Raw genomic sequence first — 15,714 nt, 5'->3', positions numbered from 1 at the left:
TGCTAATATTTAAAAACACATTAAAATTGAGGATTACTTAAATAGGACACAAAATGAGAAAATGTTTTATTACATCATTATCATCATCATAGCATATCATTTATGCATGCTACCTTAAGAAAAGCAACTATTAGGTATCTTATGTTAGAGTGGATATTGTGTCACATCCTGAAAGTAGAGGGTGACCAACACAGGTACGACTCACTTCACACATTCCTGTAAGCCTTAAAATGAAAATTCATTCCATTTTTAGAAAAAGAATTAATCAAATTATATGAAAATTCTAACAATTTTAATACTAATTGTTATAACAAGGTTTCAACGTTTTTGTAGAAATTTTAGCAAAACCTTCCCTATAAATAGGATCTCCCAAAAATTTTACAACACAAAAATTTTACAGAATAAAGTATCAGTTAGGAGCTTAGTTCCTTTTAGCCAGCAAACAGTATATAAATCAAAATAAAGTTTTAACAATAATCTATGTAAAGTAACTGATCTTTCTTCTAAATTTAAAATACATGAGTTCTAAAATATTTAGACAAAAAGGTAGCAACACCAAGCAAAATTTTCACCCAGTATAATTGTATTGCCCTTTAGAGGTCGATGATAAGATTAGCGTCAGCTAACAATTTAAGACTAAATAAATTTTTCAGTGAATAGCATTCCCAAAATAAAATTTAAAAGAATTAAAATAATAAACCAAATAACAGTGTAAACTAATTAAAAAGATGATGATTCAACATAATAAACTTATAAGTCTGTAAATCATAATTATAACTGTAAAATGAAAGTAAATTAAAAGCAATTTATTTTATCATGCTTAAAGAAAATAATTTATTCACACATAAATCAAAGTAATATACTTGCCAACCAAAACTATTGAAATTTCAAAAACACATATTAATCAAAATTTAGAGTTATGAAAACTCAATAGAACCGGTAACGAATATGGACACACAGTCAATGAAAATAAATAACCAAACACAACTTATGCCACGAAGATAAATGTTGACATACAGTCCACGAGGGTAAGTAACCAAATGCAGCCAAAGCCACAAAAAAACATGGACACATAGTTCACACGGGCAATACTAACCAAACGCGGCTTAAGGCCACAAAATTAAATGCGAATATAAAGCTCTTGAATAACAAACATGAGATTAAAGCCCATGAGGCAACTAGATAATTTTTAACCATAGCGCTATGAGCTAATGGAACTATCGTTAGCAGCAATGTTCTGTTTAAAGTCCTTTTAAAATCATATTTCAAACATGTGAGAAAAATAATCACTTTTAAAATATAATTCATATTTTCAATACCCAACTTGCATGAATCAGTTCAAATTTCAATTTAATACTTGTTGAAAATAATATTTCATAAATAATATACAAGCTTACATTAATTGGATAATCAAGAATTTCCAAAGTTTAATAAAAAAATAATTTCATAAATATTTGGATTATATTTCTTGAGGAAATAAATGTACATATCACCATCTAATTATCCATCATTACTATTGCATAATTTTTAAAACTAATGTAATTCATAAGGGTAAAATATTTTAGTAAAAGTTTATTAAAAATAAAAATAAATTAAAGGGAATGCTATTCACTTACTTGTTGAAATTTCAAATGTTTAAAATATTCTTCTTCAATTTTTATCAGAATCTTCTTCTTCCACATGTCCTATAAAGATATTAGTAACCAAAATTTAATAAATCATCTTTAATTTACAAAGACTTCCTTCTACTCTTAATATAATTTCAATCAACATTATCATTTAAAATCTAAAACCAAAATTCATGCTTTAAGATTATTTCAAATGTTTCAATAAGCTTCTCATTGATGTCAATATTCAAGTAATATATCAAAGCTATTCTCTTCCAATCTCCTTTAATAAATTCTTTAATATCAATCAATCCAATAAGATTTATTTAACTTCACATTCATGACCCATATGTACATCATTATCAAGCTTTAAGTCAATTTTTTTTCCAGCTCAAATTTGAACCTTCTTCTTCCTTCAACGCACGGGCAGAAAAGAGAAAAATTACAATTCCAACATTATTATTCTTACTCTCACACACACAACAAACTAACAATGGAAAGAATCAAGACTCCTCACCTCCACTCAGCTAAGCTGTGCAGTGGCGGACGAACAGAGGAAAGAAAAGACGAAACTTGAACGCCGAACAAAGGAGATAAATTTCAATAACAGGCCTTCGCAAGCAACCTCAAGTCTTGCGTGTTTCCTTCCCCATGGACTTAACTTACAGCATCAAAAGCAAGAAAAACAAGAAGCATTTCAGAGTGGACCAAAGGAGACGAGCAGAAAATGACGGAGAACCAAGGAGAACTCACACAACAGCAACACCTACAGCGAACTGAGCAGCAAGACTGAAATTTTCGATCACCTAAGCCTCCTGTGACGGCAATAGAATGGTAGCAGCTCAACGCATCACGGCCAACACGAGTTGGAACAGAGAAGGACGAAGGGACCTTGCAGACGAACAGCAGCAACAAACAAACTCCAGCACTTGTCAATGGCGGATGAATGAAGCAGTGGTGATCACTCACACCAGCGATGACTAAGGCTGAAACGGAAGGGAATACTGACAGCGTGGGTCCAAAAGAAGAAGAAGAAATGAAATATCATAGCACCGCTTTCTCTCTCTACTGTATCATACACACGCATGCAACCTCCAACAACTGACTTTCACAGTGGCGGATGAGCAACGGCAGAAAAGGGAAGCAGACAATTGTCGGCGGTGAGGAGAGAAATGCAGAACGACAGCGAGAAGGATGAGAAGAGCAGAGAATGCATAGAAGGTCTCTTTTTGCTCTCGCTAAATCTGGAAGAATCAAGGAGGACAGTGCATGCTTTGTCTGATTTGAAGGAGGACGATCTTGTAATGGCATAAGGCGAAGTCAGAAAAATAAAACCCTTCATGGTTTTTTCAGATTCGAACAGGGAAACTTTTGACAAATATCAGCCTAATTTTCACTACACCAATTTCTCTTATTGTCATATTTATCCCAAGAAAATATAACTATTATTGAGACACAAATTTGTACATTTAATTATTATTATAATTATAATTATCATTATTATTATTATAATTTTTCTAGGTTATATGTCACAAGGATGGCACTAGCATTAATTGACTAAGCTTTGTTTATGGGTCTTTGACCCTAATGACTATAAATTCATTTCATCCATACACTCTTCAAAATAAATGACATTATAGAGTTGATGCACTTTTATTAATTAATCTAATTAAACAACTTTTCTTGTTATAGGATAAAATAACATATTTCGTTTTGAAAGTGAAACATTAGCCATGTATCAACTTTAATTGTTTATTGGCTAATTGTTAATCCTTTCTCTCTATAGAGCAATAAGCACTTAGAGGAGATTGAAAATTTTTCATTTACCTAATGACAAATTCAGCATTGTTTAACGAGATTTAGTTAACTTTTGCACATAAATATCTAAAAACAAACTATCCTCAAATTTTTTTTAAAAACAAATTATAAGGTTATTTTTGTGACTTTAATCATGCATGGATTTGGGTCCCTCATAGGCTAATAGTTATTTCCATTTCTCTATGATGCAATAAGCATATTGAGGGAAGGAAATTTTGTTTGGCATAAATGAAATAACCTTGTAATTTGCTAATACATTGTACAGAATTACAATATTTTTAACATCTAAACCCTTTCAAAGAGATTAATGAATCATCTTGTGCTTTCCTTAGCATAAATGTTTAAGGCACAAATAAGCATAAGTTTTAGGACTTGTTTTATTTAACCCCTATTACTAATAAGACAACAAGAAAGAATGAAATTTGAAATTCTTCCAATTTGATTACAAACCCTACGTATTTGAGTGAAATTCAAAATTCTTTCAATTTGTCCTCTACACCAACACAAGGTTGTAAATAAATAAGTTGACAATTTTGTAGAAAAGAAATAATATTATAACTCCAAAATAAATGCATCTGACTATCTCCACCCCCTACTTGATTCCTTTATTCTATAATAATCATTCATTAAGGCAAGGGCATAGTAAACAAATGCCTTTGCATCCATGCATTTTAATATCACATGCTATGAAGAAAAGATCTTAAAATTTGTGAAATATGGGTTTTTAGATCCTTTACATGAGAAGGTTAAGGCCAACTAATAGTAGGGTTGGAATTAAAAGTGTTATAGGAAATGGATTTACCAATTGATCCAATAATGTTTCCTTCCATCTCCCCTACCTTACTTGCCATTATGCTAGTCATTTTCTTACTCCTTGCCTATTGTCATTATCTCATCCATTCAAAACACATTAATATTTCATGATACACTTTCACACCTTTTGTAACATCCTAGAGTTTAAATCTAGGAATTTTAAGTGTTTAGAAGGGTATATTGGTAAAAGTAAGTGAATTTTGATTCATGATGTTTTTGAAAGACTAATGAATTATTAGACAGCCTTAAGAGAGGGCAATCTCAAAGTTTGAGTAGGCTGTGGCACTGAGAGAGGCCCGAAACGTGTCTAGGCATCTCTGTGCTATGCGTTACAAAGGGCAAGCCAATGCACCACGGCGCATGTGCAAAGATATGTACTTATCAACTTGCAAATCAGAGCGAAAATCAAAAGAAGAAAGGGTAAATGCTAGAGTGGCGATGAGCATTTGGGGGTAATTTGGAAGCGTTTGGGGGTTTGATTATTGTTAGGTAAGCTTCCTACATCTCTTCCTCTCTATTTATGCAAATTTTCTAAGTTTTGGGGGTATTATGGGGCTTGATTTTAGTTGTTCTTGGGTAATAGCAAAAGCCATTGCCTTAGTTAGGGTCTTAGGGAGTTAAATCAAGTCACTAAACCTATATTTATAGATTATATAGTGATTTGAAACTTTTAGTTATAGGTTGAATGAACCCTAAGTAAAAATAGGGAGATTGAGAACAATATGGGTAGAGACTTAGGGTTTTTAGTATGTTTGGGTGTTAAATAGAATTAATAAAGTGTGTTGGGATGATTGATTGGGTTAAATTAAGGTTTTTGATATGATGGGCATGTTGCTCACTATAAGTGAACGAGTCGTAGCAAGTAATATAAGATGAGTAAAGTATCGTTCCCTTGAAAATTTGCTTAAAAGAGATGATTAAATAAAAAACTAAGTAAGATCGATCAAGTTGAGCCAAACACAATTATAGGAAAAAGTTGATTTTTCAAACTAAACTTACACTAGAAAATAAGAAAAAGAGAATGATTCACAAACTTCAAGCACAAATTGGGACCTAGAATTATTTATCACCCTTGTATTTCATAACACCAAAATTACCTCCTATCCTAAATGTTTTTAATGAAAATAAGTGATAATCTAGGGTTCTAAAAATATTTGGACAAACTCTCTTAAATCATGAATAAGTGTTTAGTTAAATTAATTTCCCAATCTCTTATTACAATTAATAAAACTCAATTTTTAGCTCCAACCCTAATGTGACTATGCAAGGCTAGCAAGTATATCTCTATCTTACCATCAAAACTATCCATTCAGCATGCAAATATCAAGTTCTTACACTATTATACCTAAGTTCTATACTCAATCTAGCCCTCTTAGGCATCAATCAAGTGAACCCAATATCTAAATAGTGGCTAATCATTTAGAAGCATTAGGAAAAGAGTAAAATAAACACATACATATCATTAATAACAAAAAGAGAGGAGGAACATAGTGTTAATTCATACAAGGATTCCAAATAACCCTAAAACAAAGTGTTTAACTACTCATAATCATCCAAAAGATATAAATACATAAAATAGTTGGACCCATATTAGAATATAAGAGAGAAAAGGAAAGAGGAACAGAAAAATCGAAGAAAAGGAGCTCCAAATATCTTCAAAACTCTGTTCTCTTAGATCTAACTCTTTTAATGCTTAAACCCTAGCACACAAAGCTCCAAATGGTTGCTCAAAGTCTGAAGAATGCATTCTGGATTGAGCTCTCAACATATATATGTCCTAGCTAATTAATTTTTGATAAATAAAATATAGCGTTTTTCTAATAGCGGTGAAAGTTGCGACTTTCTGACGACTTTAATAGTTTTGAACTGTTTTTACAATTAATAAAAGTTATCCTTTTTATACTTAATTTCTTCATCCAAAAGCCTTCCAAAAGTATCAACAAAGTCCAAAAATGCATCCAACCAAATCTTAAACCAAAATATCAAGTAATTAGCTTCAAAATACTAACCTAGAGCTATGATTTGAATTTCCAAAACAATATACACATTTTTCTAACTTGAATATTCAAAATATGTACAGTTGTGCCAAAATATATTGAAATCCAAGAAAAATGTGCTCAAATCACATGAAATTATAGAGGTTAACAAGGTACCTAAAGTTGTATTATAAATGGTGTAATTAGTGTGTGGATTGATGATTTAGAATTTAATCTTGTAGATTAGCTATTGTTCAAGCATTGTGGTGCTACTGGACACATGTGGAGCCGTTGTTTGACCATAGGAACCCTTTTTGTGACAAAAGGGTTTAGGTAACGAGATTGTTTAAACTCTATTTATGTATTTGGATGGATGTGCAATTGCTTTTAAAGCTAAAGTTCTTGTTTTTTATTATTATAGCATTAATATATAATGATTATTATGAACACTGTATTTTATCCGGATATTTGTTAAATGTAATAAAAATAATAATGAATTCAACCAAAAAAATATAAAAATACAAAAATAAAATTTAATCTTTTTTAAGATTATATTTTCAAAAAAAATAATCTAACATAAAAAAAGGTATTCTTGCTTAATTTGAAATCAAATTTTTCTCCCTTTATCTGATTTTCAAAATTATGATTAACATAATATGAAAATAAAAAAAAGAAGAAGAAAGCATTAAAAAAAAGAGAGAGGCATTAAACATTAACAAAGAAAAAAAAGAAGAAGGAAAAAGCATTAAAATATATATATATATATATATATATAATTGGGTGGATGAACCGCTGAAAAGATCAACAATTTCACCCAGCCCTTAAGTTGCTTTTGGGCAGACACAGGGCAGACGGCACACAGCAAAAGAAGAGCAGACACGATGGCAGAGCACACACATGTGAAGCAAACACAGAGCGGACACATGATAGCAAAAACACAGCATGCATGCACGTAAAGAAAAGGAATTAGAGATGCATGCAGAAGAAGGGTGAGGAGAGACATGACAGAAGAGAGAAAAACATAGCACAAAAACACAGTACATATGATAGACGAGAAGGAGAGGGAGAGATCGAGAAAATGAGAAAGACTAGAGAGGAGAGGCACAGAAAAAAGGGGAAGAAAAATGAGGAGAGAGAGACGGAGAGTGGGAGACGAGAAGGAGGCCGAGAGTGAGACAGTTAAAAGAAAAAAAAAAAAAACAGAGCATAAGAGAAGAAAGAGAGAGATGGAGAGAGGAAGAAACAGAGATGGAGAGAAAGAGATGGATCAAATGAGACAGAGAGAAGAGAGTGTTTGGAGATAGAAGAAGAAACAAGGATAAAGAGAAGAGAGCACTGATCCAAAACTGAAAAAAAGAGAGCCAGGAACGAGAAACAGAGACTGGAGCAGACCGAAAGATAAAAAGGAGAGGACCTGTGATTTTCGATATAGATTTTTGAGGTGGGAACAAACCGAGAAGAAAAGGAGGACGAGAGGTAAAGAAGGAAAATTTTTTTTCTGTGTGTAAAATGAACGAAGGCTGTTTTGCATGTAGGAAAGATTAGCATTTCGTCTCAGATGCGTGACTGGGAGCTAACTAGTTGTTTCCATCACAAGTTTGATTTACTGGTTTTTTTTCTCCCTTCTCTGCTCTGTTATTGGTACGCTCTACTTGGTTTTGTTTTATCTCATCCCTATTCTAAATTCTTACAACAGATATGTGTGTAGATTTCTGTCATGAAAGGGATCCTTAAGGATACTTCCTTGTATTTGAAATAAGAAAATTTGAAAATTTTGAAAGTTTAAGTATGGATAGGAAATATTTAAGAAAATATTTAAAGAGAAAGTAGCTTTGTATCATTGTGTTTTCTTTCTCCAAATCATGCTGCATATCTTAAATATGCTTTAACACATGTTTATTTGCTTTTACAAATGAGGTCGATTTAGTTAGAATACTTTCCCATGATGCTTTCAATTCTAACATTTGAAAAAAATTATTGTTGAGTAAAGTGATAAGTTAGATTCAAGTTTGTTTTTTAATATGAAAGAGTATTAATCAATCTAAATTTCATTTCTATTTCTTTATTTCTCAAAATCATACATTATTTTGTGTTTAATTTCAATTTGAGATTAATTGAATAATTGTTGAAGTTAATTTTGATTTTAATGATATCATTTTCATATGGGGATTTTAAATGTGTGGTTAAACATACAATTTTATTTGTTATTATTTTCCAAATATAATTATAATCAATTAAAATATTTGAATGGTATCGTGAGAGATTTAAAGAATCTCCATAGATATTCAGCTTAGTTGCCTCATTGTGAAGGATAACGAGTCCTCGTAAATGTCGTGGTTATTAACTTATATAATAAATAAATAAATAAATATAAATAAAATTATAAATTTTTTTAATAATAAAATTAATTAATTAAATTAATGTATTAAATATTTTGGTCATATGAGATTTTTGAATATCTATAGACCTCTAGAATAATCATCTTATTGTGAAAGTCAATAAGACTTCGCAAGTATAATGATTAAGATTTCTATGTTTAAAAATATAAATTATATAATTACACATTAAAATATATTTAAAATATATATTATTTAATCCTTTATTGTGTGAGTATTTTGAATCTCCACAGATATTTAGAATAATCGTATTATCAAAAAAATCAATAAGGCTTTGCCAGTATGATGATTGCAAGTCTTTTCAAAAAAAGTATATATGTATGGACATATTAAAAAATAATGATATTATTAATATTTAAAAATTTAAGTAAATAAAATAAGTTGTTAAACTCTTTTATCGTGTGAGAGTTTGGAATCTCCATAGATATATAGAATAATTGCACTACCGCATGAGCCAATAAGGCTCTGTAGATATAGCAGTTAAATTTTTAATCATAGAATATAAAAAAAAATTTAAACCCTTTACCTTTTTCTTATTCCAAAAATTTAAAAATAGAGAAGATAATTGAAATTAATCACTTTTTTGCAATTTAAAACACACATATTAAAATTTCATAAAATTATTTTATTTGCAAAATGGTGAATTATTTCTAATTAATTTCTCTTTAAAAAAATATTTTCACCAGTAAACTTATAATCCCAAACTACATGGACTTTGATCCCCATCACAGGGTACGTAGGCCTTAGAGTCAAATTCTGAGTCAAGTCCTCCCTTGTAGATAAATAAATATTTCTCACTTAATTTTAATCATTTTTATATCAAACACATGAATATAAAAGGGATAATTAAAATAATTATAAAACCACATTAATAGAGCACAACAAACTTCAAGTAACCGTTCTAACAAATAGGTGTTGTGGGGTGCCTAACACCTTTCTCACATTTAATCGACTCTTGAACCTAGTTTTTATTCTCGCAGATCATTCTTATCCTCCTTTAAATGATTTTCCAAGATTTTTCTCAAAATTTTGGTGGCAGCTCCCCATTCCTTCGATCTTCTTTCCGAAGGCCAGAACCTCTGCTCGCACTGTCAGTGTCGCATTTTCCGAGTGCGACAGTTGGTAACTCCACTAGGGATAGGTTAGAGAGTCAAGCCTATACAAGTTTGTTGTGCTCAAAATATAATATGGTCTTTCTTTTTATTTTTATTATCCCTTTTAATTTGTGTGTGCTTTTTCCCCTTCTTTTTCTCTTCTCTCTCTCTTCATTTTTTTATAACATATCTTAGGATAGATGACATGTAGAATAAATCTTAGGATAGAAGACTTTTATTTGTACATATATTTCTCTCTTTGTTTGACCTAATTAACAGATGAGGGTTGGGTAGCATATGAGAATAAGATAACATGTCTATATTCTCTTATCACACACTGTTCACTCACACAATTCAACACACACATTTTAGGCCCTATACCTGGGTCTGTGAATATCATAGGCTAGTAGGGGTTAGTAGTGGTTTCCTTGAAGAGTTTTTGAACTCTCAGAGGTTACTACGAATACCTCACCCAAGTTGTTACTTATTCAGTAAATTCAGTCCTTATAGAGCTTATGTTCTCAAAGGGTCAAAATTACTAAGTAAGGTCTTCACCGTGTGGTGAGGGCATCTTAGGAACCTTCTATCTATCAGGACTATAAATTTACCCTGGAGCTACATGTCTTAGATGAAAGATAGTAGCCCAACTATTTTAACTCATACCTGATGATTACAAAGATAAACAGACTCAAGCTTCCTAAATATGACACAAAATGAGAGCATGTTTTATTGCATAATTATCATCATCATGACATATCATTTGTGCATGCTACCTTAAGGAAAATAGTTGTTGGGTGCCTTATGCTAGAACGTGTATTCAATGTCATTACACTAATCAATGTTAATGTGTCACAAGGATGGTGCTAGCATTAAATAATAAAACTTTGCCCATGGGTCTTTGACTCCAGTGACTATAAATTCATTTCATAACATTGAAGAGTTGATGCATTTTGTCAGCTAACTCTCGTCAAGCAATTTTCCTTGTTGTGGGGTAAAATAACACGTTTCATTTTGAAAGTGAAACGTTAGCCACATATTAGTTTTGACTGTTCATAGGTTAATTGTTAATCCTTTCTCCCTATAGTGCAATAAGCACTTGGAGGAGATTGAAAATTTCTCATTTACCTAAATGATAAATTAAGCTTTGTTTAACAAGAATTAGTTGACTCTTGTGCATGAATGTCTGAAAACCAACTATCCTTAATTTTTTTTTCTTTCCTTAAAAAAAACAATAACAAGTTATAAGGCTATTACTCTTATGACTTTAATCATGTAGGGATTTTGGTCTCTTGTAGATTAATAGTTATTTCTATTTCCTTATGATGCAATAAGCATATGAAGGAAGGGAAATTTTCTTTAGCATAAATGAGGTAGCCTTGTAATCACTTAAGAGAATGCACAAAGTTACAATATTTTTTAATACCTAAACCTTTTTATAGGGATTGCCGAATCATCTTGTACTTTCCATAGCATAAAGGTTTAAGGCACGAGTAAGCACACTTACTTATTTAACCCTTGTTTATAGACAAGCAGTGAAAATGATATTTGAAATTCTTCAAATTCAATCACAAACCCCACATCTCTGAGTGAGATTCAATTTTTTTCTCTCAATTTGTCCCTTACACCAGCGCAAGGTTGTAAATAAATTATTACTATACTTTACATCTTCCCATCCCAACCCCCCACTTGATTCCACAATAATCATCTATTAGAGCAAGGCCATATATAGCAAATAAATGCATTTGCATCCATGCATTTTCATATCATATGCTAAGATAAAAGACTTTGAGATTTTTTAAAATATTAGATTTTTTTAGGTCCTTTATATGGGAAGGTCATGGTCCCCCACCTTGCTTGCCACAATGCTAGTCATTTTCTCACTCCTTGCCTATTATCATTATCTCATCCATTCAAAGCACATCAACATTTCACAATATACTTTCATACCCATGCCTTGACAATCAAAAATGACATGGTAGGTGTGGATGCTAGCATTCACTTGGGGCGCATAGTTTTTCTAATCAAATTGTGAGGTCAAAAAAAAATAAACAGAGGGGATAGAGGAATCAAGCCTACATGTTGCATTCATCAATAAGGTCATTCACCACTAAAGAGAAAATTCTAAAATATTATTTCTAACATGTCTTATCTTCATTATGTAATGTCTATATGGTCAAACTCTATCATTAAAATGATCTTGTTTAACTTTGTCAATGTTATAATCATACTTTTTCATTTGACACCCCTGTTTGCTTGTTCTATCCCTTGACCATAAAACTTCTCTTATCCTATACATTATTCCCTTAATGTTTGGTATTCCCAATGAAAAAATCATAATGGATATGGAAAAGATCAACTTAAAGAAAAATGCCCTTATTTCATAAAAATGTAAAAATAACAAAAAAGGAAAGAAAAAGAAAGAATGAATTGAAAAAAAAAATAGAGAAAAAGAAATGAAGATAAAAAAGGACTGATTAGAAAGATAAGACAGCATGCTCCATTAACAAATTAAGTCAAAGATATGAGGCATTTTTCTTCTTTCCTAAATCTTGAAGGAGTTACCCTTAGTCACCCATATTGAGCCAAGAGTAATGTTTCTTTCATTCATCTGTTTACAAATATCACCGGGGTAAGGTACTCAAACATATGTTTATACTGAATTTTTAAATTTCAAGAGAGGATCAAGACTTTTCTTTCACTCAATTGAAGCTTTTTTTTAACCCTCTAGATTTATCCATTCAAATAATTTCTTTTCATTTCCAAGCTCATGAAAGCAAAGCTCAAGAGCTAAGAATAAATATAAAAAAAATAGAGAAAAAAAAGAAAAAAAAAAGCATTCCTATTGTTGGGAAAAAAGATCATCCCTCCACTAGCATTCACTCATTGAATGGGACACGAAGAGAAAAAAGAAGAAGAAGAAATAAAAGATAATTCTTTTCCTTTCCCAATGATAACTCCACAGAAATACAAAGTCTTGCAAGATCACATGTCTAAAAAATTCCATTGTAATTTTGCACCTATGTTTAAACCATCACATCTTTTCCATTCTCAACTCGTAATTTTATCCTACTCTACTACATCACAATCCCTAAATATCCTCTCTTGTTAGGTGAATTTTGGCATAATTTTATGTTAGAGTAGAAGAAGGAAAAGGTTGAAGGAAGAATTTACACAGGGGCACAAAACTTTTGAACCAAATATCATTTTATTTTATGAGCCAATTTATCCAAGCCACATTACAAACCCCATAAGTCCTCATTGAGATTTGACTTGTTTGAATAAAATCAGGGCAGTTTTCTTATTGGAGATCATTCTAAGATGCAGACTATTGAAATTGGAGCAAGCTTATAGCTCAAAATTAGATCTTTTACTCAAAAATTGTGTCATTTTTAAAAGGACATACAAAACGAAGAGGGGACCCTCCTTTCAATTTCCATATTTATTCCCTTTCATCTCTATACTATCCAAAGACACCTCATATAAATTTAAGTAGTCCTCAATTTTACCATTCCATCACTTTCCACTTCATAATTTGGCTTATCCACATGATGCCTATCCTCCATATGTTTCTTGTACCCCAAATGGGGATGTCTATAAACCTTCCCAACATTCTATTGATTGCTGACTCCATTTTCTTTTCAGATATGACCTTTTGTTTACAATGATTGTTTACATTGACATTGTTAAATAAAAATTAGTGTCAATTTCACTTATTGACTATACAAGCTTTGATGATAAAGATAGACAAGATGAAACATCTATGTTTAACAAGCATTTCATATGGGCAAACAAATTGTCTTGAAAATTCTCAATATAAGTGGAATAAACAGTTTTAAATATCTAAAAGCGTGACCCCTTAGTGTCCAATTCTTGTGGCAAAAGTTGTTAAGTCATTGAGTTACAATTTCATTAGGGAAACTAACAACTTTCCTGTTGTAAATGACCTAGAAGACCTTGGCATTTCACTCATTTCAAGTTTTGTTTCCCTCTTGCATCAAAATCCTGTAAATAAAAAGAAATACATTTTGCAATTTCAAATGCATTAAGCATTCCACATCTTCACATAAATTGAAAAAAAAAAAATTACATCTTTCACATCAAAGTAAGCCTCAATTTAGATGGGGGCAAATGAGGAGTTGGATTTTTTTTAAAAAAAGTCAATCTTGCATCATATCCACCCATTGCATACTTCACATAAAAATTGCCACAATTTAGATTAGGACAAATCAAAAGCAAATCATTCAGCTTTCCATATCACTCATGGCAGGCGTTGCATCAAAATTGCCACAATTTAAATTAGGGGCAAAAAAAGAATTGAACTTTTAATCAAAAAAATCATGTATTACACATTATCCATCCATTACATGCTCAATACAAAAATTTGCCTCCATTTATATTGGGGAAAATAAAATATATATATTTATATATGCATGGCACATCACCCCATTGCATACATTGCCGCAGAAAGTATGTCCCATTTGGATTGGGGCAAAATAAAAACTGCAGAACCCAAGGAAGTAAGAGAAGAAATAACAAACCTCACATGTGAGTTTATCATATTTTCCATGTGAGATGAAACCTATTCTCACACCCCTTTTAAAGCCCTGTAAAGACAGGCACCCACTAAAAGCCCTACATGGGTAGGCACTTCCTTACCATTCAAAGCCCTGTAAAGACAGGCATCCACCAAAAGCCCTACATGGATAGACACTTCCTTACTATTCAAAGCCTTGTAAAGATAGGTACCCACCAAAAGCCCTACACGAGTAGGCACTTCTTTACTGTTTAAAGCCCTGCAAAGACAAGCACTAACCAAAAGCCTTACTTGGGTAGGCAGTTTCTTACAGTTCAAAGCCCTGTAAAGATAGGCACTCACCAAAAGCCCTACTCGAGTAGGCACTTCCTTACTGTTCAAAGCCCTGTAAAGATAGGCACTCACCAAAAGCCCTACTCAGGTAGGCACTTCCTTATCGTTCAAAGCCCTGTAAAGACAGGCACTCACCAAAAGCCCTACTTAGGTAGGCACTTCCTTACTATTCAAAGCCCTGTAAAGACAGGCACTCACCAAAAACCCTACTTAGGTAGGCACTTCCTTATCGTTCAAAGCCTTGTAAAGACAAACACTCACTAAAAGCCCTACTTGGGTAAGCACTTTCTTACCATTCAAAGCCCTGTAAAGACAAGCACTCACCAAAAGCCCTACTTGGGTAAGCACTTTCTTACTGTTCAAAGCCCAGCAATGACAGGCACTCACCAAAAGCCTTATTTAGGTAGGCACTTCCTTACCATTCAAAGCCCTGTAAAGACAGGCACTCACCAAAAGCCCTACTTAGGTAGACACTTTTTTACCGTTTAAAGCCCTGTAAAGACAGGCACCCACCAAAGCCCTACTTAGGTAGGTACTTCCTTACCGTTTAAAGCCCTGTAAAGACAAGCACTCACCAAAGGCCTACTTGGGTTGGCACATCCTTACCATTTAAAGCTTTATAAAGACAGGAACTCACTAAAAGCCCTACTAAAGTAGGCACTTCCTTACCGTATGAAGCCTCGTAAAGATTGGCACTCACTAAAAGCTCTACTTGGGTAGGCACTTCCTTACCATTTAAAGCCCTGTAACAGCAGGCACCCTCAAAGTCCTGTAACAGCAGGCACCCCTAAAGCCTAGTACCGACTGGCACGATTCTTTAAAGCCCTGTAATGGCAGGTACTCTCAAAGCACTATAATGGCAGGTACTCCCAAAGCCCAGTACTGGCTAGCACAATTCTTTAAAATCCCTGTAACGATAGGCACCTCAAAGCCCAGTACTAGCTGGCACAATTCTTTAAAAGCCTTGTAATGGCAGGCACCCCAAAGCCCAGTACAGACTGACACAATTCTTTAAAGCCCTGTAATGGCAGGCACCTCAAAGTCCAATACTAGCTGGCATAATTCTTTAGAGCCTTGTAAAAGCAGGCATCCAACCAGGTCCCTTGGAACATAAGCAATTCATCGTCATTGAGGTTTTGTTTT

Source organism: Prosopis cineraria, unplaced genomic scaffold, assembly GCF_029017545.1.
Source record: "Prosopis cineraria cultivar Desert tree isolate PC_DT_omini unplaced genomic scaffold, ASM2901754v1 PC10, whole genome shotgun sequence".
Lineage (NCBI taxonomy): Eukaryota > Viridiplantae > Streptophyta > Magnoliopsida > Fabales > Fabaceae > Prosopis > Prosopis cineraria.
This window is presented reverse-complemented; position numbering follows the sequence as displayed.